At 41.9% G+C, this 23,902-nt stretch overlaps 1 protein-coding gene across 1 annotated transcript in view; it reads right to left on the bottom strand.

The window, feature by feature from the left end:
• Positions 1–23,902, bottom strand: part of LOC308661727 (zinc finger protein 24-like) — a 765,670-nt gene that overhangs the window by 680,968 nt on the left and 60,800 nt on the right. The gene's annotated exons all lie outside the window — the stretch shown is intronic.

Consider the following 23,902-nt stretch of genomic DNA (forward strand, 5'->3'; position numbering starts at 1 on the left):
CCACAGCTGTGGCACAGACAATTGTATGCCATGCAGGGCCACCCAATACGGACAGGTCATAGCAGAGAGTTCTGACAAAACATGATCCACTGGAGAAGGAAATGGCAACCCACTCCAGTATCTTTGCCATGAAAATCCTATGGACAGTACCAAAAGGCAAAATGATATGACACTGGAAGATGACCCCTCAGGTCGAAAGGTGTCCAATATGCTACTGGGGAAGAGCAGAGGGCTAGTACTAGTAGTGCCAGAAAGAATGAAGCGACTGGGCCAAAGCCAAAAGGACACTAGGCTGTGGATGTGTCTGGTGGTGAAGGGAAAGTCCGATGCTGTAAAGATTTTTTCTCCATAGGAACCTGGAATGTAAGATCCATGAATCAAGGCAAGCTGGACGTGGCCAAACAAGAGATGACAAGACTGAACATCGACATCTTAGGAATCAGCGAACTAAAATGGACATGAATGGGTGAATTTAATTCAGATGACCATCAGGTATACTACTGCGGGCAAGAATCCCTCAGAAGAAATGGAGTAGCCTTCATAGTCAATAAAAGAGTAGGAAAAGCAATACTGGGATACAATCCCCAAAATGACAGAATGATCTCAGTTCGAATCCAAGGCAAACCATTCAATATCACAGTAGTCCAAGTCTATGCCCCAACCACCGGTGTTGAAGAGGATGAAATTGACCGGTTCTATGAAGCCCAATAGCACCTTATAGAACTAACACCAAAAAATGATGTCCTTATCATCAAGGGGGATTGGAATGCTAAAGTAGGAAGCCAAAAGATAACCAGAATAACAGGCAAGTTTGGCCTTGGAGTACAAAATGAAGCAGGGCAGAGGCTGATAGAATTTTGTCAAGAGAATACAATGGTCATAGCAAACACTCTTTTCCAACAACCCAAGAGACGGCTCTACACATGGACATCACCAGACAGTCAACACAGAAATCAGATTGACTATTGTTCTGTACCAGCCTGCTACCGGCCTTGCAGAAAGGCAACCCCTGTACAAACGGCAGAGGCTGGAATACGTCTGCCAAATTTATTACACAAACAAACAACAAAACATGAAACAAGATACCGGAGCTTTGATCCTCTATCGGAGCGGTTGCTTTCAGCAAACCAGCCCTCCCCCAAACACTCCCTTTATAAGAGTTCAGGGCGTGGCCTCTCTTTGTCTCCTTCCGAGAAGTCCCACAGCCTTTCTCTGCTTGCTCCTACTTGACTGCCTCCTGCGTCGGGCGTCCTTGAACAGGGCCAGCTGTGGGTCATCTTCATCCACACTGTCGGGCTCACACAGCTGGGTCTCCACCAAGTAAGAGGGGCCTGGCTGGGGGCTCTGCGGGGCCTCCAAGCCATCATCAGCAAGTTCTTCTTCAACACCCCCCTCCTCCCCCTCATCTGAGTCATCCGAGTCATCCGACCCAACTGCCGAACCCACAGGCTGACCCTGAATCACAACAACTATATGCTCTGCAGCCAAAAATGGAGAAGCTCTATACACTCAGTAAAAACAAGACCAGGAGCTGACTGTGGCTCAGACCATGAGCTTCTCATTGCAAAGTTTAGGCTTAAAATGAAGAAAGTAGGGAAAAGCACTAGGCCCCTTAGATATTGGAACACTGCTATCATCTCACCCCTCACTCTTCTCTTCGTTAAACTACACATACCCAATTCCAGCAACCATTCCCTATATGTTTTAGCCTCCAGCCCCCTAATCATCTTTGTTGCTCTTCTCTGTACCCTTTCTAGAGTCTCGACATCTTTTTTACATCCTGGTGACCAAAACTGGATGCAGTATTCCAGGTGTGGCCTTACCAAGGCATTGTAAAGTGGTATTAGTACTTCACGTGATCTTGATTCTATTCCTCTGTTAATGCAGCCTAGCACTGTGTTGGCTTTTTTGGCAGCTGCAGCACACTGCTGGCTCATATTTAAGTGATTGAGCAAGGTACCACCTATACTATACCTGTGCATTTGATTTTTCCTGCCTAAATGCAGAACCTTACTTTTTTCACAATTGAATTTCATTTTGTTAGATAGTGCCCAGTGTTTGAGTCTGTCCAGATCCTCCTGTATCTTAAGCCTATCTTCTGGAGTATTGGCTATTCCTGCCAGCTTGGTGTCATCTGCAAATTTGATGAGTTCCCCATCTATCCCCTCATCCAAATCGTTGATGAAGATGTTGAAGAGCACTGGGCCCAGAACAGAACCCTGGGGCACCCCACTACACACTTCCTTCCATGTAGATGCAGTTCCATTGAGGACCACACCCACTAATGGACCAATCATTTCCTTCACTTTTTGCTTTTTTTACCAGTTGAAAGAATTTTTTTGGTTATTTTTGACTTTGGTTGCAAGCCTTAGTTCATTTTGAGCCTTACCTTTCCTCGCTTTATCTTTGCAGGCTCAGACTATTTGCTGATATTCTGCTTTAGTTATGTGCCCCTCTTTCTACTTTTTATACTTGTCCTTTTTATCTTTCAATGTATCAGTTGAGTTCTTTATGCAGCCATGTTGGTTTCTTCTGAGAGCTGTTATTTTTCTTCTTTGTTGGTATTATGCTAGACTGGGCCTTTATTATCTCACTTTTCAAAATTTCCCAAGCTTCTTGAGTTGTTTTTCCCTTGAAGATTCTCATCCATAGAATCCTTCCCAAGCTCTAAGTTTATTGAAATTAGCTCTTTTAAAATTCTAGACTCTAGTTTGACTGTGTTCTATTGCTTGTGCTTCCATAATGTTGAATTCCAATATTGCATGTTCACTTCCCCCCAAGGTTTCCGTGGCTTCAACACCTTCTATCATTTCATCTATGTTAGTGAGGATTAGATCCAATATGGCTAATCCCCTAGATCCCTTCTCTACTTTTTGGGAGACAAGGTTGTCTGCTAGGTTTATCAGGAATCCGATCTTCCACTTGGTGCAGAGTTTGTCTCCCAGTTGATGTCAGGTAATTACTATTGTGATGTGCTTCTTACATACTTTAGTTAGCTGAATAGCAAAAAGTTTATCTATGTCCTCTGTTTGGTTGGGTTTCCTATAGCATACACCTATGGCAATGTCATTTCCCCCCTTTTTTATATTGACCCAAATGCATTTAAGACAGTTTTCATCATTGTTGTGCTCTATTTCTGTAGAGAAGTAGTTATTTCTTATATAGAGAGCAACTCCACCTCCTCTTTTATTTGGTCTGTTTCTTTTAAATAATTTAAATCCCTCTAGCTGTGTGTTCCATTTGTGGGTTTCATCCCACCATGTTTCCGTAATGACAACAATATCATATCTGCCCTCATTTACCTGAATTTCTAGTTTATCCTGTTTACTGTTTATATTCTCTGCAATGGTGTATAGACATTTGAGTCCTTTATGACTGACCCTGTGTTTACTTTCTACATCATCTGTATGGTGCCCCTGTTCCGCTATTTTCTTACCACCTGTTTGGTTAGTGCACTTTGTGTGGCACCCACTATTAAAAGCTTGATTTTGCTTGACAGAAAGGTTGATATTCTTGTCCACACAGACATCTATGTTACATGCACTGCTAACCCTATAATTTTTTGATTGCCGGGGAGAGGGATATTCTGTATCAATTAACTCACTATCCCCATTGTTTAGTTTAAATATTCCTCCAGAAAATCTGTGAGAGATTGATTATAAGGAGCTGTGTTGAAGGACACTGTTATAGGGGATGTTACTGTGGCAGAGGAGATTATACTAATGAGATGGTCTCCTGGCCTGTAATAGCTCCATTGTTTTTTTCCATCCTGCTGCTCCGAATTCAGCAGGCATTTCATTCTAAGCTTCCCAGAGACGGGCTGAAACATCAGCAGCAGCAGAAGCAGAAGAAGGTCCATAATTCATGGGGCTAAATCAATCCCCTTCCTGTTTCTAAATGAGAACAAGAATTCAGCGAATTCAAAGCACTCTCAAAGGATGAAAATGAGAGTGACTTTCTTGATTGAGAGAGAGATAAAAGAACTTCTCCTGGAAAGGAGAGAAAGGTACGTTCAAGAGCACAGTCCCTGAATGTGCCCAAATTTGTACCACACAGAATGTCATCTAAGACATTTATCCTTTCCTGATGGAAGATCCCTTTCACGTTGCTTCAGTTTGATGTTTACATCAAAGGCAATCTCTGGAGAAGTATCAGGAGACACCTCAAAGACCAGGATTTTAATAATTACTGTAAGAAGCAACTTCTCTGAGGACTCTGAACTACGTCTGGTCCTCCATGTGCGGAGAAGTTGGAGAAAAGCTTGTTAATGAAAAATCACAGATACACCCTAGAGGGCATTGGTCTGAGGTGGTTGGAATAGAATAGAATAGAATAGAATAGAATAGAATAGAATAGAATAGAATAGAATAGAATAGAATAGAATAGAATAGAATAGAATAGAATAGAATAGAATAGAATAGAATAGAATAAATAATAACAACAACAACAACAACAACAACAATAATAATAAGTTGGAAGGTCATCTTGGAGGTCATCTAGTCCAACCCCCTGCTCAGGCAGGAAACCTTATACCATTTCAGGCAAATGGCTGTCCAGTCTCCTCTTAAAAACTTCCAGTGTTGGAGCATTCACCACCTGGAGGCAGGTTTTTCCACTGGTTAGTTCTTCTGACAGGAAGTTTCTCCTTAGTTCTAGGTTGCTTCTCTCCTTGACTAGTTTCCATCCGTTGCTTCTTGTCCTGCTTTCAGGTGCTTTGGAGAATAGCTTGACTCCCTCTTCTTTGTGGCAGCCCCTGAGATATTGGAACACTGCTATCATGTCACCCCTCACTCTTCTCTTCGTTAAACTACACATACCCAGTTCCAGCAACCATTCCCTATATGTTTTAGCCTCCAGACCCCCAATCATCTTTGTTGCTCTTCTTTGTACTCTTTCTAGAGTCTCAACATCTTTTTTACATCGTGGTGAACAAAACTGGATGCAGTATTCCAGGTGTGGCCTTACCAAAGCATTGTAAAGTGGTATTAGTACTTCACGCGATCTTGATTCTATCCCTCTGTTAATGCAGCCTAGCACTGCGTTGGCTTTTTTGGCAGCTGCAGCACACTGCAGCTATGGGAATGTCATTACCCCCCCCCCACTTTTATATTGACCCAAATGCATTCAAGACAGTTTTCATCATTGTTGTGCTTTATTTCTGTAGAAATAAAGTTATTTATTTTATAGAGAGCAACTCCACCTCCTCTTTTGTTTAATCTGTTTCTTTTAAATACCGGTAGTTTAAATCCCTCTAGCTTCAACACCTTCTATCATTTCATCTATGTTAGTGAGGATTAGATCCAATATGGCTAATCCCCTAGATCCCTTCTCTACTTTTTGGGAGACAAGGTTGTCTGCTAGGTTTATCAGGAATCCAATCTTCCACTTGGTGCAGAGTTTGTCTCCCAGTTGATGTCAGGTAATTACTATTGTGATGTGCTTCTTACATACTTTAGTTAGCTGAATAGCAAAAAGTTTATCTATTTCCTCATATACCTATGGCAATGTCATTCCCCCCCCCACTTTTATATTGACCCAAATGCATTTAAGACAGTTTTCATCATTGTTGTGCTCTATTTCTGTAGAAATAAAGTTATTTATTATATAGAGAGCAACTCCACCTCCTCTTTTGTTTAATCTGTTTCTTTTATATAGTTTAAATCCCTCTAGCTGTGTGTTCCATTTGTGGGTTTCATCCCACCATGTTTTCATAATGGCAACAATATCATATCCGCCCTCATTTACCTGAATTTCTAGTTCACCCTGCTTACTGTTCATACTCTGTGCATTGGTGTATAGACATTTGAGTCCTTTATGAACGACCCTGTGTTTACTTGGTACATAACTTGTGTGGTGCCTGACTTCCCCTATTTTCTTAGATTGCCGGGGACAGTGATGTTCTGTATCAATTAACTCACTGTCCCCGTTGTTTAGTTTAAATGTTACTCCAGAAAAGCTGTGTGTTCCATTTCTGGGTTTCATTCCACCATGTTTCAATAATGGCAACAATATCATATCTGTCCTCATTTACCTGAATTTCTAGTTCACACTGTTTACTGTTTATATTCTCTGCAATGGTGTATAGACATTTGAGTCCTTTATGACTGATCCTGTGTTTACTTTCTACATAATCTGTGAGGTGCCCCTGTTCTGGTATTTTCTTACCACCTGTTTCATTAGTGCACTTTGTGTGGCACTCGCTATTAAAAGCTTGATTTTGCTTGACAGAAAGGTTGATATTCTTGTCCACACACACACACATCTATGTTACATGCACTGCTAACCCTATAATTTTTTGATTGCCGGGGAGAGGGATATTCTGTATCAATTAACTCACTATCCCCATTGTTTAGTTTAAATATTCCTCCAGAAAATCTGTGAGTTTGTTACCAAGTAAATCAGTCCCTTTCTTTGATGGATGCAAACCATCTCTTTTGTATATTTTTTCATTGGACCAACTACAGACATCGTGATTAATATAACCAAACACCACTCCTTTAGCCACATATTGAGTTCTGCTATATGCTGGCCTTTTCCATTTTGCTCCTTATATACTGTAAAACCTCTGAAAAAGTAAGCCTATGGCCTATTCTGCTAGGTTCCTGCCCCAAGTTCTGGATTTTGCTTGCGGATTTTGTGCTTGCAATGAAAAAAGAAAATGAAACTTTCATTTTGTTTTTGCTGTTTGTTGCTATAGAAATGGCTAGCATATACAGTTACGTAAAAGTGAAAAGTTGAGGTAATGTTGTTATTTTCTACTGTGCTAAAGAGAGTTGGAAGTTGATGTCTTTTCTTTCCTTTTCCCTCTATACAAAATATTTTCTCTTTCCCCCCTCCTCTCCAATTTTCTATTACTTTTTAAAATTTCACTTTGTATTTTATATTTTAATAAACTAATAAATTGTATTATAAAAATAAACAACATCAAAAAGAAAGGGGAAAAGACATTTATTTTAACTGGGAGTCCATTTCTACCACTTAAAGAAATGATTCATTAGTGTGTTTTTTATTTTATTGAAAAACATTAAAGTATCAAAAACCATTTGTTACAATTATTAATTCACATTTCTGGGAGCCACATAAACCAAATTTAAGTTACTATTTTATTTTGACATCATATGTTCTTTTGTATTCAGGTCTGGCCTTAGGAAAATAATGTAACATTTGGGGAGAAAAATTAATAGTAACAGGCTAGCACTGGAAGCCAACATGGAGAAGACCTGCACAGCTACCATATACTTCCCCTTGGTGCTCAGGTAGGTGGGTACAAAGGATATCCAGACGCTACAGAAGACCATCATGCTGAAGGTGATCAACTTGGCTTCGTTGAAGGCCCCAGGTAGATTCCTGGCCAAGAAGGCCATTGTGAAGCAGATGACAGCCAGGAAGCCCATATAGCCAAGGGCAAGATAGAACATGGCAACAGAGCCTTCATTACATTGAAGGATGACCTCAGCAGATTCTGAATACATATCCAACTCAAGGAATGGAGGAGAGGTGCCCAACCAAATGCTGCAAAGGACAACTTGGACTCCAGAGCAAAAAAGGATAATAGAATTGGCCATGCTTTTCCCTAGGCATCTCTGTACATTATTCCCTGGTTTTGTGGCCAAGAAGGCTAACACCACCATGACAGTTTTGGCCAAGACAGTAGAAATGGCAACTGTAAAAATGTTGCTGAATGCTGTTTGTTGGACAAGGCAAGTGGTTACTTTTGGTTGACCAATGAATAAGAATGAGGTCAAGAATGAAAACAGGAGGGAGATGAGGAGGATGTAGGAGAGATCACGATTGCTGGCTTTGACCAAGGGAGTTTCTTGAAATTTAATGAATATTCCAAAGACAAAAATGGTTGCCAAAGACAAGAACAAGGCAAGGGAAGCTAGTACGATCCCCAACATTTCTTGGTAGGATAGGAAAGTTTCCATCTTAGGTATGCAATCATCTCGGCTGAGGCTTGGATGCTGATCTGCTGGACATTTTGTGCATTGTTCAGCATCTGAAAAAGAGCAAGATTAATATCTATCATAAAGCAGATACTTCCATCAGATGCATAGCTGGAATGAACCTAGTGAAGATATGGATGAATGTGTGGGGAGAAAGGAAGTATGCAGAAATGCTTAGCAAGTTTAAATAGTATAATGCAGAAGGACAATTGCCACATTTTAAAGGTGAAATCCAAAACATTTCACAGCCCTGCCACCAATGACCCATGGACAGGCACTTGTTGGGAATTCTTGTACCAGACTAATTCAAGCAGAAGAAGAAATAAGGAAATATTTTAAGAAGAAAGGTATTTCACAATAAATTCAGCTCTTGGTTTTCTGAAAGGATTATTGAATTTGGATTTCTAAAACTTGGCCTCTGCTGAGTATTCTGCCTTTTTAATATTCCCCCACATGTTTCTTTCTCTGGATTTTTCCCACAGAACAATGTGACCTGAACTGTCAGAGATGGCAGGGAAAGCTTTACTCTTTTAACTATCTGTTTCCTGCCATTACTTCAGAGTTAGCTTTTTTTCAAAACTTGCCGAATTGCTTTTGCCTAATAAAGTGAACATTGGAGTTCATTGTGTCTCTAGTGTTTTGCTTGGTTGGGCTTATTCAGACGGAATATGACAGAGAATGTCTACCATTTTTCATCAAGGAACAGGAAGGAAGGAAGGAAAGAAGGAAGGAGGGGAAGGGAGGGTTGAGAGTGAGTGAGTGAGTGAGGAAGGAAGGAGGGAAGGAATAAATCATTGCTGGAATTGTGGCTGGACCTGTTAATAAAAGAAATCCAGGATTTTACTCACCCTGTCAAGTTTCCAACGTATGGGCTTTTCAAGTGATTCTGAGGCATTGTTTACCTTGTTGTTGTTGTTGTTAGCTGAGAAGTCGTGTCCGACCCATCGCGACCCTATGGACAACATTCCTCCAGGCCTTCCTGTCCTCTACCATCTTCTGGAGTCCATTTAAGCTCACGCCTACTGCTTCAGTGACTCCATCCAGCCACCTCATTCTCTGTCGTCCCCTTCTTCTATTGCCCTCGATCTTTCCCAGCATTAGGCTCTTCTCCAGTGAGTCCTTCCTTCTCATTAGGTGGCCAAAGTACTTGAGTTTTAGCTTCAGAATCTGGCCTTCTAAAGAGCAGTCAGGATTGATCTCCTCTAGGACTGACCGGTTTGATCGCCTTGCAGTCCAAGGGACTCGCAGGAGTCTTCTCCAGCACCACAGTTCAAAGGCCTCAATTCTTTGGCGCTCAGCCTTTCTTATGGTCCAACTTTCACTGCCATACATTGCAACTGGGAAGACCATAGCCTTGACTATACGCACTTTTGTTGACAGGGTGATGTCTCTGCTTTTTAGTGTGCTGTCTAGATTTGCCATGGCTTTCCTCCCCAGGAGCAAGCGTCTTTTAATTTCTTGGCTACAGTCCCCGTCTGCAGTGATCTTGGAGCCCAGGAAAATAAAATCTGTCACTACCTCCATTTCTTCCCCATCTATTTGCCAGGAATTGAGAGGGCCAGATGCCATGATCTTGGTTTTCTTAATGTTAAGTTTCAACCCAAGTTTTGCACTCTCCTTCTTCACCTGCAACAAGAGGCTCTTTAGTTCTTCTTCACTTTCTGCCATTAGAGTGGTATCATCTGCGTATCTTAGGTTGTTGATATTTCTTCCGGCAATCTTAATTCCAACTTTTGATTCATCTAGCCCTGCCTTTCTCATGATGTGCTCTGCATATAAGTTAAATAGGCAGGGCGACAGTATACAGCCTTGCCGGACTCCTTTCCCAATTTTGAACCAATCAGTGGTTCCGTGTCCAGTTCTCACTGTTGCTTCTTGACCCGCATATAGGTTTCTCAAGAGACAAATAAGATGGTCTGGTACTCCCATCTCTTTAAGAACTTGCCACAGTTTGTTGTGATCCACACAATCAAAGGCTTTAGCATAGTCAATGAAGCAGAAGTAGATGTTTTTCTGGAACTCCCTAGCTTTCTCCATGATCCAGCGTATATTGGCAATTTGATCTCTAGTTCCTCTGCCTCTTCGAAATCCTGCCTGTACTTCTGGTAGTTCTCGATCCCCATACTGCTGAAGTCTAGCTTGTAGGATTTTAAGCATGACTTTACTAGCATGAGAAATGAGTGCAATGGTGCGATAGTTTGAACATTCTTTGGCACTGCCTTTCTTTGGAATTGGAATGTAAACTGATCTTTTCCAATCCTGTGGCCACTGTTGAGTTTTCCAAATTTGCTGGCAAATTGAGTGTAGCACTTTTACTGCATTGTCTTTTAAGATTTTGAATAGCTCAGCTGGAATACTGTCACTTCCACTAGCTTTGTTGTTGCTCAGTTTTTCTAAGGCCCACTTCACTTCACATTCTAGGATGTCTGGCTCGAGGTCAGTGACCACCTCATTGTGATTATCAGGGACGTTAAGCTCATTCTTGTATAGTTCTTCTGTGTAATTTTGCCACCTCTTCTCAATCTCTTCTGCCTCTGTTAGGTCCCTGCCATTTTGGTCCTTTATCATGCCCATTTTTGCATTAAACGTGCCCTTCATTTCTCCAATTTTCTTGAAAAGATCTCTGGTCCTCCCTATTCTATTGTTTTCTTCTATTTCTTTGCACTGTTCATTTAAGAAGGCATTCTTATCTCTTCTAGCTATTCTCTGGAATTCTCCATTCAATTGGGCGTATCTTTCTTTTTCTCCCTTGCCTTTCGCTTCCCTCCTTTCCTCAGCTATTTGCAAAGCTTCCTCAGACAGCCATTTTGCTTTCTTGCATTTCTTTTTCTTTGGGACGGTTTTGGTTGCTACCTCTTGTACAATGTCGCGAACCTCTGTCCATAGTTCTTCAGGCACTCTGTCTATCAGATCTAATTCCTTAAATCTATTTGTCACCTCTACTGTATATTCAACAGGGATATGATTTAATTCATACCTGAGTGGCCTAGTGCTTTTCCCTACTTTCTTCAGTTTAAGCCTAAACTTTGCAAGGAGAAGCTCATGGTCTGAGCCACAGTCAGCTCCTGGTCTTGTTTTTACTGACTGTATAGAGCTTCTCCATCTTTGGCTGCAGAGCATATAGTCAATCTGATTTCTGTGTTGACCATCTGGTGATGTCCATGTGTAGAGCCGTCTCTTGGGTTGTTGGAAAAGAGTGTTTGCTATGACCATCGCATTCTCTTGACAGAATTCTATCAGCCTGTGCCCTGCTTCATTTTGCACTCCAAGGCCAAACTTGCCTGTTATTCCAGTTATCTTTTGGCTTCCTACTTTAGCATTCCAATCCCCCATGATGATAAGAACATCATTTTTTGGTGTTAGTTCTATAAGGTGCTGTAGTGCTTCATAGAACTGGTCAATTTCATCCTCTTCAGCACTGGTGGTTGGGGCATAGACTTGGACTACTGTGATATTGAATGGTTTGCCTTGGATTCGAACTGAGATCATTCTGTCATTTTGAGGATTGTATCCCAGTATTGCTTTTCCTACTCTTTTATTGACTATGAAGGCTACTCCATTTCTTCTGAAGGATTCTTGCCCACAGTAGTATACCTGATGGTCATCTGAATTAAATTCACCCATTCCTGTCCATTTTAGTTCGCTGATACCTAAGATGTCAATGTTCAGTCTTGTCATCTCTTGTTTGACCACGTCCAGCTTTCCTTGATTCATGGATCTTACATTCCAGGTTCCTATGGAGAAAAAATCTTTACAGCATTGGACTTTCCTTTCACCACCAGACACATCCACAGCTGAGCGTCCTTTCGGCTTTGGCCCAGTCGCTTCATTCTTTCTGGCGCTACTAGTACTAGCCCTCTGCTCTTCCCCAGTAGCATATTGGACGCCTTCCGACCTGAGGGGCTCATCTTCCAGCGTCATATCGTTTTGCCTTTTGGTACTGTCCATAGGGTTTTCATGGCAAAGATATTGGAGTGGGTTGCCATTTCCTTCTCCAGTGGATCACGTTTTGTCAGAACTCTCTGCTATGACCTGTCCGTCTTGGGTGGCCCTGCACGGCATAGCTCATAGCTTCATTGAATTACGCAAGCCCCTTCGCCACGACAAGGCAGTAATCCATGAAGGGGATTGTTTACCTTAAAAGTCCTTTATTAGCCTAATACACCGACAAATGCTTGCTCGAAGGAAGCTGGAATCTGAAATCTCCACCCCTTGCACAATATATTAAAACACAATTCTCCACCTTTCTAATTTTGTCATTAATCATATTCTCCAATTAATTTAAAGAAACAATTTCCCTTCTGTTAAAAAACCCGCCAAGGTCTTATCTTCTTTAGTTAGAGATGGCCTTGAAGGTGCAATTCTACTCGTCCCCCCTCCCAACCTTAAACTAAATCTCTTAAAGCAATACACAAGTTTAATATATGAAATGGCTACTTCTTCATCTCTTGTCAAGCAATAACATTCGATGTTAGCAGCATTGACACATGCATTAGTGGATCAAGGAAAGGAGGAGAGGAGAGGAGAAGGGAGGAGGGCAGGGCAGGAGAAGAGAGGAGAAGAGAGAAGGAAGAGGACAGGAGAGGAGAGGAGAGGAGAGAAGGGAAGGAAAAGGAGAGGAGAGGAAAAGGAGAGGAGAGCATCAGAAGTTCTCCATTTCTGCAAAGACACCAAGAAAAAATACCAGAGGTTCACCAATAAATAAGATGAAAAAGAAATGCCATTTCTCTTCTAATCCCAATTCTTGATTAATCTCCTGCTTTTAATAGCCTGCTCCATATTTAAATCACCAGACTATTTCTTGTAACTCCCTATAAATTATACACATTAAAAGAAATTATTTTTTAAAGTCAAGTTTAAAAACCCCTGTCAAAACATGCTTTCATGAACAAGTCACAGGCCATGGTCTTCCCCGAAATATTCCTCTTTTCTCTGGTATCGCTAACCTTCCATGATGGAGATGGTTCCTTCTGGACAAGGAACACAATTGTAGCAACAGATGGGTTTCCCTTCCAAAACCACCTTCATAAATCCAGGATGACAGCTTTCCACACACCTAGAAGTTGGTAGGCTCTGAGGAATGAAAGGAAATACACCCAGATAATCAATGTATCTGTATTTGTATCTGTATATATTTCATGAAAATTGAAGATCTTATTTTTTGTGACCAACTGAATAAAGATGATATTTACACTGTGGAGAACCTGATCAGCTGACATGAATACTCAAAAGCAATGACAGAACCCCCAAATTGTAGTCCTATTTTGCCACATTTAGTAGAATAAAATAAATATTAGTTGCAGATTGTCAGCATTTGTACCTGTCCAATACTCCTCTGGTCAATGGTAACTTTAAAATCCTGGGTTGTCTGTTTTTCTAGACTTCCAGTTTTCGTTCTCTTGACAGATTTGTTTGGGAAAACAATCCACTTGACAATGTCCAGGTCAGCTGTCAGTTCTCCATTCACATCCAAATATACCCCGTCTATGGAATTATTGTGAAACTGAGGGCTTTGAAGGAAAGGGTGAAGCTGGAAAGAAAAGGAAATAACTCAAGGTGGCAAATATATGCAATACGCCATCCTTCTCCTATTTTTCCCACCACAACAACCCTGAGAGAGAATTGGGCTGAGAGAGATTGACTGGGCGAAGATCACCAAGCTGACTTTCATAGCTAAACTGGGAGTAGAACCTTTTGGTCTATACTGGGAGAGATCAGAACATTTTTCTCTCTCTCTTTCAAAAAATCAGATTATATTTTCAGTTCCAAATGGGGTTAGGAGCGTATGAATAAACATAAGATTTTTATTTTAACACATGAGCTGGAAGGTGACAAAATTATTGCAAAAACAAGGACCGGGGAAACGGAAAAGAAATAGAAGGGAAAGATAGATTGCAATTAAGTTTGGATCTGAGTTTCAGGATAATTTAATTTTTCAGAATATGTAACCAAGGCATCCACTTAGAAAACTGATTCACTTTTGCAGAAGAGTCAGTACATGCCTGATGGGAAAGCCATACCTGCCAACCCGTCAGCCCTGGGGCTTCTAGCTTTATGCCTCTGTTCCTCACTGATCTCTTGAATGTGGAGATATGAGCTAAATGTAAGGCCCTTCCTACAGCCCAGATGGTGCTGTATGTCAGGTAACTGTCCATAGCCAGGATCCGATCAATCTCCTCTTCCCTCACAGCCACCACTTCTTCTCTCTGTCTGCACCGTCTCCAGACTTTCACAGAAAAGGCATCCTTAGTGGACGAACACGTAAAGGTTTTCTTTGAAAAGTTAAATACTGAGTCAACGAAGAGACTAAAAGCATCATAGTTTGCCCATTTCCTTTTCTGTATCAGGAAGGAAAAAATGCCACCAATATATTTAAAGGAAGCGCTGGTAAACAACTCGAGACTGAGATCCCAGTGTGCTGTGGTGATCCAGACTTTCTCTACAATAGGTCCCTGAAAATGTTGAAGTATTGTTTGTAGAATCCTAATTCCTACCTGGAAGGAAATTATCTCCGAACCATAAACAGCGACATTGATTTCTCTCCACTTATAATATTTACCAAGTCTTAAAACTAGCCGATACAGATTTAGTGGAAAGCTTTGGTAGATAACTGCACAAATGCCATTCCTTAACATCAAAGAAGACAACGTCCTCATGAACCTTTCTCCCTGATCAGTTTCTGGAGCAACAAGACCAACCATGGTCCACTTGAAATAGAGGAGCAGCTTGACCATCCCTGGGTACTGGATTCCTTCAGCAGGGAGCATTGGGTAGAAGAAAGGAAACTGAGTTTTATCCCGCAGAATCTGGGAAGCCAAACTGTAACTGATCTGAAAAGAATTAACAGAACAACCAGTGCTTTTTTTTGTAAAAGAAAATGGTGCCGGAACTCACACATGTCATACAACCCGCCTTGCCTACCCTACAAAGTTCCATCCAAAAAAGGTGCCGGAACTCCGTTCTGAGTGTTCTATGAGAAAAAATTCCCTGAGAACAACAGAGTTGAAAAGGACCTTGGAGGTCTTCTATTCTAACCTCCTGCTCAGGAAGGAAACTCTGTAACATTTCAGAAAAATGGTTGTCCAATCTCTTCATAAAAACTTCCAGTGTTCCACAACTTCTGGAGGTAAATGGTTCCACTGATTAATTGTTCTGTCAGGAAATTTCTCCTTAGTCCTAGGTTGATTCTCTCCTTGATTAAAGATTGAATTGAAGATGATGTTCTTTTGAATGTAACAAGCAAAATGCAATTCCTCCAATTTCCTTAATAAAACCTGCTTGTCATTTACGGCAGAGGATGTTTGATTCAAGTAAGACATACCTGAGGGATTTTGTAGGTGCTGAGCATGGTTGAAATCTGGATGGAGATGCCAGTCTCAGCCCCTTCCAGAACAGCCACTGTGTTTCTCTGCCGACCACACCTGTAGTTGGGCACATTGGCCTCCCCGTCTGAAAGCAGGTCCAGCAACGGATCTGAAGTCATTTCTACCTTGAAGAAAATTTGATAAACATTGTAACCCAGAGTGATGTTAGGCAAGACATGGCCATTCTTGTCAATCTCCTCAGTGGCAAAAAGGAAGGGCAGAAATTTCCAGTAATGCCTGGATGATGGCCTGCAGATAGAAAAAAAAAAGATGAAACTAACACATCACTTTCTTCCATGACAATATTGTCTATGGAAATTGGCAGACATCCAGGTCATAGTTATCCCAAAGATGCTTTTTCACGAGGCAACTGGACTTTCTTGTTTTTCTTTGAAGACGTTTCACTTCTCATGCAAGAAGAGTCTAGGATAAGAAGTGAAACTTCTTCAAAAAAAAAACCAAGAAAATCCAGTTGCCTTGTGAAAAAGCATCTTTGGATTTCCATGATAATACTGTGCTTTTCATCCACTCATCACAATTATTCTTCCAAACAATTTGCAAACTTCCAAACTACTACCATAAGGGGAGAAAAATAAAAGCAATAGAAAATTTTGGATCCCATACTAGATTTAGGAACTATTCTATTTGGTTTCATTAGCATCACTTCAATTTCATATATTAGTCTTCAGGCATTTTATCCCATATTTGATGGACTATTTCCTCTCTCTGAGTGAGGGTGGGTGATATACCCAAATAGCTTGTATATTTCTGTACAGATCTAGGATTCTATCAAATATTTTTAAATGTTAAGATACCGAATGGCTAACAACACTAGTTATTATTAGCTCTAGTATATTCTTCATATGATAAATATGAGAAGCAACCTAGAACTAAGAAGAAACTTCCTGACAGTTAGAACAATTAACCAATGGAACTACCTGCCTCCAGAAGTTCTGAATGCTCCAACATTGAAAGTTTTTAAGAAGAGACAGGACAATCATTTGTCTGCAATGGTACAGGGTTTCATGGCTGAGCAGGGGGCTAGACTAGAAGACCTCCAAGGTCCCTTCCAACTCTGTTATTCTATTCTAGTCTATATTTGTGGAATTGGACCAAATTTACTGAAAATCCTCCATCTGGATGATGTTCAAGAGATTGTAAAGACCAGCTTATTCTGCCCATCTGTGAGGGAGAGTGAAATTTGAGCCATGTTGGATGGACATTTGTTAGAATTTATTTTTCTTATTTCTGGGACTGCTTTTTTTCTTTTACTGTTTTCTATTTTGTTCTTTTAATTATAAGCTATCCAGAGTCACACAGCCAATGAATTCCAACAAGCCAACCAATATAATAGAAATAATATTTTCATTTGTTTAAAATGTTTCATTGTTAAATCCCTTGCATGAACTCTTGAATGACAATCAGAGATCTTTGCAAACTCTCTGGATGGCTATGCTCTTACGTGGAATGCTTTGAAACCAACAATAAATTTTGGTGTGGATAAACAAGAGTAGAGTTATCTCATATCTGACGCAAAGAGAAAATACAGCATCCCTCTGTGGTTAGACCAGGTATCACTTGGAGTCCAGCTCAGCTGAGAATTGAGGTAGAAGAGAAAAGACCTCTGTGTTTACACTCTAGCTCTGCTCAGAGGACAGAAAGGAAATGGAATGGGGCAAACATTGTGATTGGATTCTTAGACTTTACCGCTCATAATGAGCTTTGTCATCTGCAGTGTGCAACAGAAGGCAGAATCAGAAAGTAACTTAGCAAAAGGAGCACCATCAAGGAGAGAGCCCCTTGTGTTTCCAGAGAACTAGAACTGTAGACATTCATTGAAAATGGAGTGGCTCCAACGCAATGCAGGACTTACCGAATGAACTTTAATGAAGGACTTGTGTCGAAGCTTAATGATTCAAACCTCGTGTCCCTTGCAGAGATTATGCCGCTAATGAAATAATCTCCTGACTTGTAGTGATTGTCTGGGTCCACTTCACCCTGCTCCAGAGTCAGGAGACATTTGGCTTTGTGTATCCCAGAGGCTCCCCTCGGCCACAGAAGCAGAATAAGCTGAAGCAGTAGCAACATGATTTGAGCCTTCTCTGTGGCACTTGGTTTTTTTTAACCAAGTGTGAGATGAAGAAACGAGAACCCCTTCCAGGAAAGTGGCTTCAGATACAGTCAGAGCCTAGCCAAGAGATGTAAACACAGCACTGGCTGTCTTGAAATCACCCACAGATTCTCTTTCTGTCTCCAGAGTCATTTATGCGTCTAGTATTTCTGATATAGACTCCTCTCAACTTTGCCTGTGAGTCTTATATAGATGTCAAACCAATTTCTGACTTGTTTGTATAAAATTTTATGAAAGTTTGCAGAAACATCTCTAGGGTCCTAACTCAGACAACAAAAATCACTATAATTAGGATAATTGCAAGGAAGAAAAGCATCTGAACTCTGAATGAGTCAATAGGAGGTGCCCAAAGGGATAACTCAAAGTTGTGGCTCCAAGCTTTGAAGATGGGGCCAGTGAAGGAAACTGGACAATTTTGCCCCAAATTTTTATGTGTATGTGTATGTGTATGTGTACATGTACGTGTACATGTATGTGTATGGGTAAAAGGGATGTGGTGGCTCAGTGGGTTAGGACGCTGAGCTTGTCAATCAGAAGGTTGGCAGTTTGGCGGGTCGAATCCCGAGTGCCGCGTAACAGAGTGAGCGCCTATTACTCGTCCCAGCTTCTGCCAACCTAGCAGTTCGAAAGCACATAAAAATGCAAGTAGAAAAATAGGGACCACTACGGTGGGAAGGTAACAGCGTTCCGTATGCCTTTGGCATCTAGTCATGCTGGCCACATGACCACGGAGATGTTCTCGGACAAACACTGGCTCTTCGGCTTTGAAATGGAGATGAGCATCAGCCTCTAGAGTTGGAAACGACTAGCACACATGTGCGGGGGAACCTTTACCTTTTAATGTGTATGTGTATGTGTATATGTATATGGGTCAACTCTACAATGAACCTGGCTGAAGCCATCTTGGTCATTCTAGGTTGCCACATGTTGGGAGGGGTGCAGAGGATTTTCAAAGGGCCAACTGGCTGGGATGACTCTATGGACTAGAAGTACCAGACGGCAGTCCACAGTCCCTCAGTCGAGCAACTGAAGGAGAAGTTCAACTGGTTGGAAATTAGGGAGATGGTTTCTGCAGCCCAATGCAAATGTTCAGTGGGGATTAACTGTGTTCCTGGTTTTTCATAGTTTATTATTGAGGGATTCTGTTTCTTATCTGGAGCAGGGGGACGTTGATATGTACATCCTGGTGTAGAAGGGAGAACTCTCAGTGAGTTTGTGGATTCTGTGAATGCATTCTCGAAAAGACATATCCAGAAAAACTATTGCATTTGATATGGACTCTGAATACCATTCCCATTTCTTGAAGTGAATGTGAACATGGGTTTTCGCAGAAGAATCTAATTGCCATCCCAACAAGAGCTTCATTGAAAACTAAGACAATTTCAGCACTTTTGTTCATCAAATTTGTCGGACCACCTCTGAGACTTTTCAATCCTTCAAAGTACATTGATCTATGGTTACTCAGAGGACAACATTTGGCCATAGTTACTAATAGCAAGGAAAAGAGTCAAGAAGATTTGCCGGACAATACTTGGACATAACTTTGGAATTCACGATGAATATTTGCCTTAAATCAGGGGTGCCAAACTGCTAGCTCCTAGGCCAGATGCATCATAGTGAAACCGCGTCCACCCCATTGCCAGCAATGGAAAAAAAGTTGTGATACGTCGCAACACGTCACGTGACATTGCAATTTTGACACCCCTGCCTTAAATACAATAAATTAAATTTATGTTAAGAACAGAATATATATTTTTTTAATTATATAAATAAATATATAAATAAAATTATAAAAATAAAAGATTAACAAGATGTGAGTTCCGGCACCTTTTGTTTTTGCAAAAGAAGCACTGATCAAATCTATAAACTGGAAGACTCTTAAGTCCTAGTCTGAAATTAAGGTCATGATCAGAGGAAGCTGACTATCTCACCAATGGCCTCTCCTTGCAGATAAAAGTCAAATGGATGCAAAACCAGATGCAGATCTTTTGACCCCATTTGAAATTGCATTGGAGAATGGAGAGAAAATGGAAGCAGAATATCTTAGAAGGCCAGAGAGCTGGAAACAGGAGCTGGGGAAAGATCTGGTCAAGAACTAAACAGAAGACACCAGAGGAGGAAACCATCCATTCAGGTCCAATGCTGGTGCTTCACGAGTGTCCACTACAGGAAGCCAGGGGCCCCTGAGAGATTTGTAGCCATCTCCATCAACCTTGCCTTCAATGGCTGCAGCCAGAAAGACACACTAAGGCTCAAATGCTGGATCTGATGATCCTGGAGCAGTTCCTGGCCATCCTGCCCCCAGAAATGGAGAGTTGGGTCCGGGATTGTGGAGCAGAGACCAGCTCTCAGGCAGTGGCCCTGGCCGAAGGCTCCCTCCTGAGCCAGATGTAGGAGAAAAAACAGGAAGAGCTACAGGTAGGAAAACCCATTTTGGAACTGGAAAGGGATTTTAAAATAATAAACACATTTAATTTCTTCAATGTCCCCCTACCACTGTTTTCTGATAGATGCAACATTTGAATAAGTCTTTGAGCAAATCCCAGAGCAATTAACCATTGGAACAACTTGATTCCAGAAATTCTGAATGCTCCAACACTGGATGTTTTTAAGAAGAGACTGGACAACCATTTATCGGAAATTTCATTTCATTTTATTAAATTTATATGCCGTCCTTCTCCCTGAGGACTCAGGGCGGCTCACAACAATAAAAATTAAAAAACATAGAGTAAAAAATTTAAAAGAGAATTAAACAATAAATGCGAAATTACAAAACAATTTAACCCAATAAAAAGCCTAATTAAAAATTGTAGTCAGTCCAGGCCCGCTTATTGGAACAACCATGTCTTCAGGTCACGGCAGAAGGATTGAAGGTCAGGGGCCATCCACAGCTCCGGAGGCAGTTCATTCTAGAGGGTCGGCGCACCCACAGAGAAGGCTCTCCCCCTGGGGGGTCGCCAGCCAGCATTGCCTGGCCACCGGAACCCTGAGGAGGCCGACTCTGTGGGAGCGAACCGGGCGATGGGAGGTTGACAATGGCAGCAGGTGGTCTCACGTAGGGTTATAGGGTTTCCCCTCCTAAGCAGGGGGCTGGACTAGATTTCCAAGGTCCCTTCCAACTCTGTTATTCTATTCTATTCTATTCTATGACAATTATACCATTGGTAATTGGAATTGTGGGCAGAGGAACAACCACTTCTCACGCATTATTTCCATATTTCTCATTTTATTCTACCCTGTTCTGTCAAATCCAGAGGTCTTTTGAAGTTTGTTACAGAATGTCTCATGGGTACCTTGGATCCATGAAAAGATTTGATTTGGAAGGGGATCTCTCTGAAGACTCATCATCAGGTAATGGAAGGATCTTTGAAAACAGTTTGAAGTTCCTCAAAGAGATTTCAGCTGCCTAATTCTCTACGTCTTGTGGGGAAAGTACAGAAAAAGTGCAGAGGAAAGCAGCTAGATGATTAAAGGCCTGGAGACACAAACATATGAAGAACAGTTGCAGGAATTGGGTATGGCTTGTCGATCAGAAGGTTGGCAGTTTGGCGGGTCGAATCCCGAGTGCCGCGTAGCAGAGTGAGCGCCTGTTACTCGCCCCAGCTTCTGCCAACCTAGCAGTTCAAAAGCACGTAAAAATGCAAGTAGAAAAATAGGGACCACTATGGTGGGAAGGTAACAGCGTTCCGTGCGCCTTTGGCATCTAGTCATGCCGGCCACATGACCACGGAGACGTCCTCGGACAAGCGCTGGCTCTTCGGCTTTGAAATGGAGATGAGCACCGGCCCCTAGAGTCGGAAACGACTAGCATGCATGTGCAGAGGAACCTTTACCTTTAGTCTAGAGCAGGGGTAGGCAACCTCGGCTCTTTTATGACTCATGGACTTCAACTCCCATAATTCCTGAGCCAGCCATGCTGAGGGAAAAGGGAGAGGTTTCCAAGCTGAGCCATGCTGGCTCAGGAATTCTGGGAGTTGAAGTCCATGAGTCATAAAAGAGCCGAGGTTGCCTACCCCTGGTCTAGAGAAAAGAAGGACTAGAGGTGACATGATAGAAGTCTTCCCGTATTTGAGGGGACACCCCAATGAGCTGGGGGTCAACTTATTTCCCAAAGCATCAGAAGGCATGACAAGAAACAATGGATGGAAACTAACCAAGGAGAGAAGCAACCTGAAATTAAGGAGAAACTTCGTAACAGTGAGAACAATTAACCAGTGAAACAGCTTGACTTTGGAAACTGTAGGTGCTTCATCACTGGAGGTTCTTAAGAAGATCCTGGACAGCCACTTGTCTGAAATGACAAGGGAAGGTGAACAAGGAGAAGCGAAGCGTGCTGCCACGGCAAATAATGATGCACAAAACCGGTGACATTTCTGAGCTAAAATGATTGGAGTTGCATTGCCTGAAGTCCTTTTCCCACTTCAAGACTCTCTTCTTGAAATAGTCAATGCTTTTTAGGGAATTTTAGCCTTAGTGGCCCTTCAGTGATTCTCCCTGTCACATCTACCATCTTGTCCCCCGCATGACGTCACGACGGCTCCTCAATAACCTGCCATTTTAATCCGGGTGCATCCTTCTCTTTCACAAGATCCCCAAATGAAGCAAGTTTGTGAGTAGAAAAAAGGAGTCTTCGAGTGTTCATATTTATAATAATAATAATATATAAAGTTGGAAGGGACCTTGGAGGTCATCTAGTCCAACCCCCTGCTCAGGCAGGAAACCCTATACCATTTCAGGCAAATGGCTGTCCAGCCTCTTCTTAAAAACCTCCAGTGTTGGAGCATTTACGGCAACACCTGCGACCGGCGTCAACGTCCCTCCGTCCAGTGCGCTCCCACAGAGAGGGCCTCCTCAGGGTGCCGCCGATCAAAGAATGCCGATTGGCGACCCCCAGGGGGAGAGCGTTCTCTGTGGGCGCGCCAGACCTTTGGAACAGCTTACCGGTTGAGCTCCGGACGGCCCCCGACCTTCGCTCCTTCCGGCGCGATCTTAAAACATTCTTTTTCGAACAAGCTGGCCTGGTCTGACGGGGTGGGGTTGGGTTTTTTAAAATTAGTTTTTAACTTAATATGTATTAATTTTATGGGCATGATGTTTAATTGGTTTTTAATGGTTTTTTAATTTTTGTATCTAATTTTTATTGTGTATTGCCCTGTTCACCGCCCTGAGTCCTTCGGGAGAAGGGCGGTATAGAAATCAAATTATTAAATTAAATTAAATAAATTAAATTTACCACCTCTGGAGGCAGGTTGTTCCACTGGTTAATTGTTCTAACTGTCAGGAAGTTTCTCCTTAGTTCTAGGTTGCTTCTCTCCTTGACTAGTTTCCATCCATTGCTTCTTGTTCTGCTTTCAGGTGCTTTGGAGAATAGCTTGACTCTCTCTTCTTTGTGGCAACCCTGGAGATATTGGAACACTGCTATCATGTTACCCCTCACCCTTCACTTCGTTAAACTACACATACCCAATTCCAGCAACCGTTCCCTATATGTTTTAGCCTCCAGCCCCCTAATCATCTTGGTTGCTCTTCTCTGTACCCTTTCTAGAGTCTCGACATCTTTTTTACATCGTGGTGACCAAAACTGGATGCAGTATTCCAGGTGTGGCCTTACCAAAGCATTGTAAAGTGGTATTAGTACTTCACTTGATCTTGATTCTATCCCTCTGTTAATGCAGCCTAGCACTGTGTTGGCTTTTTTGGCAGCTGCAGCACACTGCTGGCTCATATTGAAGTGATTGTCTACTAAGACTCCGAGATCCCTCTCACAGTTACTACTATTGAGCAAGGTACCACCTATACTATACCTATGCATTTGATTTTTCCTGCCTAAATGTAGAACCTTACTTTTTTCACCATTGAATTTCATTTTGTTAGATAGTGCCCAGTGTTCGAGTCTGTCCAGATCCTTCTGTATCTTAAGCCTATCTTCTGGAGTATTGGCTATTCCTGCCAGCTTGGTGTGGTCTGCAAATTTGATGAGTTCCCCATCTATCCCCTCATCCAAATCTTTGATGAAGATGTTGAAGAGCACTGGGCCCAGAACAGAGCCCTGGGGCACCCCACTACACACTTCCTTCCATGTAGATGCAGTTCCATTGAGGACCACACGCTGAGTACGGCCTGTCAGCCAGCTACGAATCCATCTGGTGGTGATGCTATCTAACCCACATTTTTCTATGTTATCAAGTAGTAGGTTGTGATCTACTTTATCAAATGCCTTACTGAAGTCCAAGTAAATTATAGCTACAGCGTTCCTCTGGTCCACTAATTTTGTCACTTGGTCAAAGAATGTAATAAGATTTGTCTGGCATGATCTGTTTTTGACAAACCCATGTTGACTGGTTCTTTCAGTTCCTTCAGCAGGTCAGTATAGGTCTGAAGTCTCCACAGACCAACATGGAGAAAAAACAAGTTACGTTTTATGAGGTAAAAGCATGTCCCTCTCTTTCCCCCCCCCCCCA

This window comes from Vipera berus (assembly GCF_964194415.1).
Source record: "Vipera berus genome assembly, chromosome: 2".
NCBI classification, from domain to species: domain Eukaryota; kingdom Metazoa; phylum Chordata; class Lepidosauria; order Squamata; family Viperidae; genus Vipera; species Vipera berus.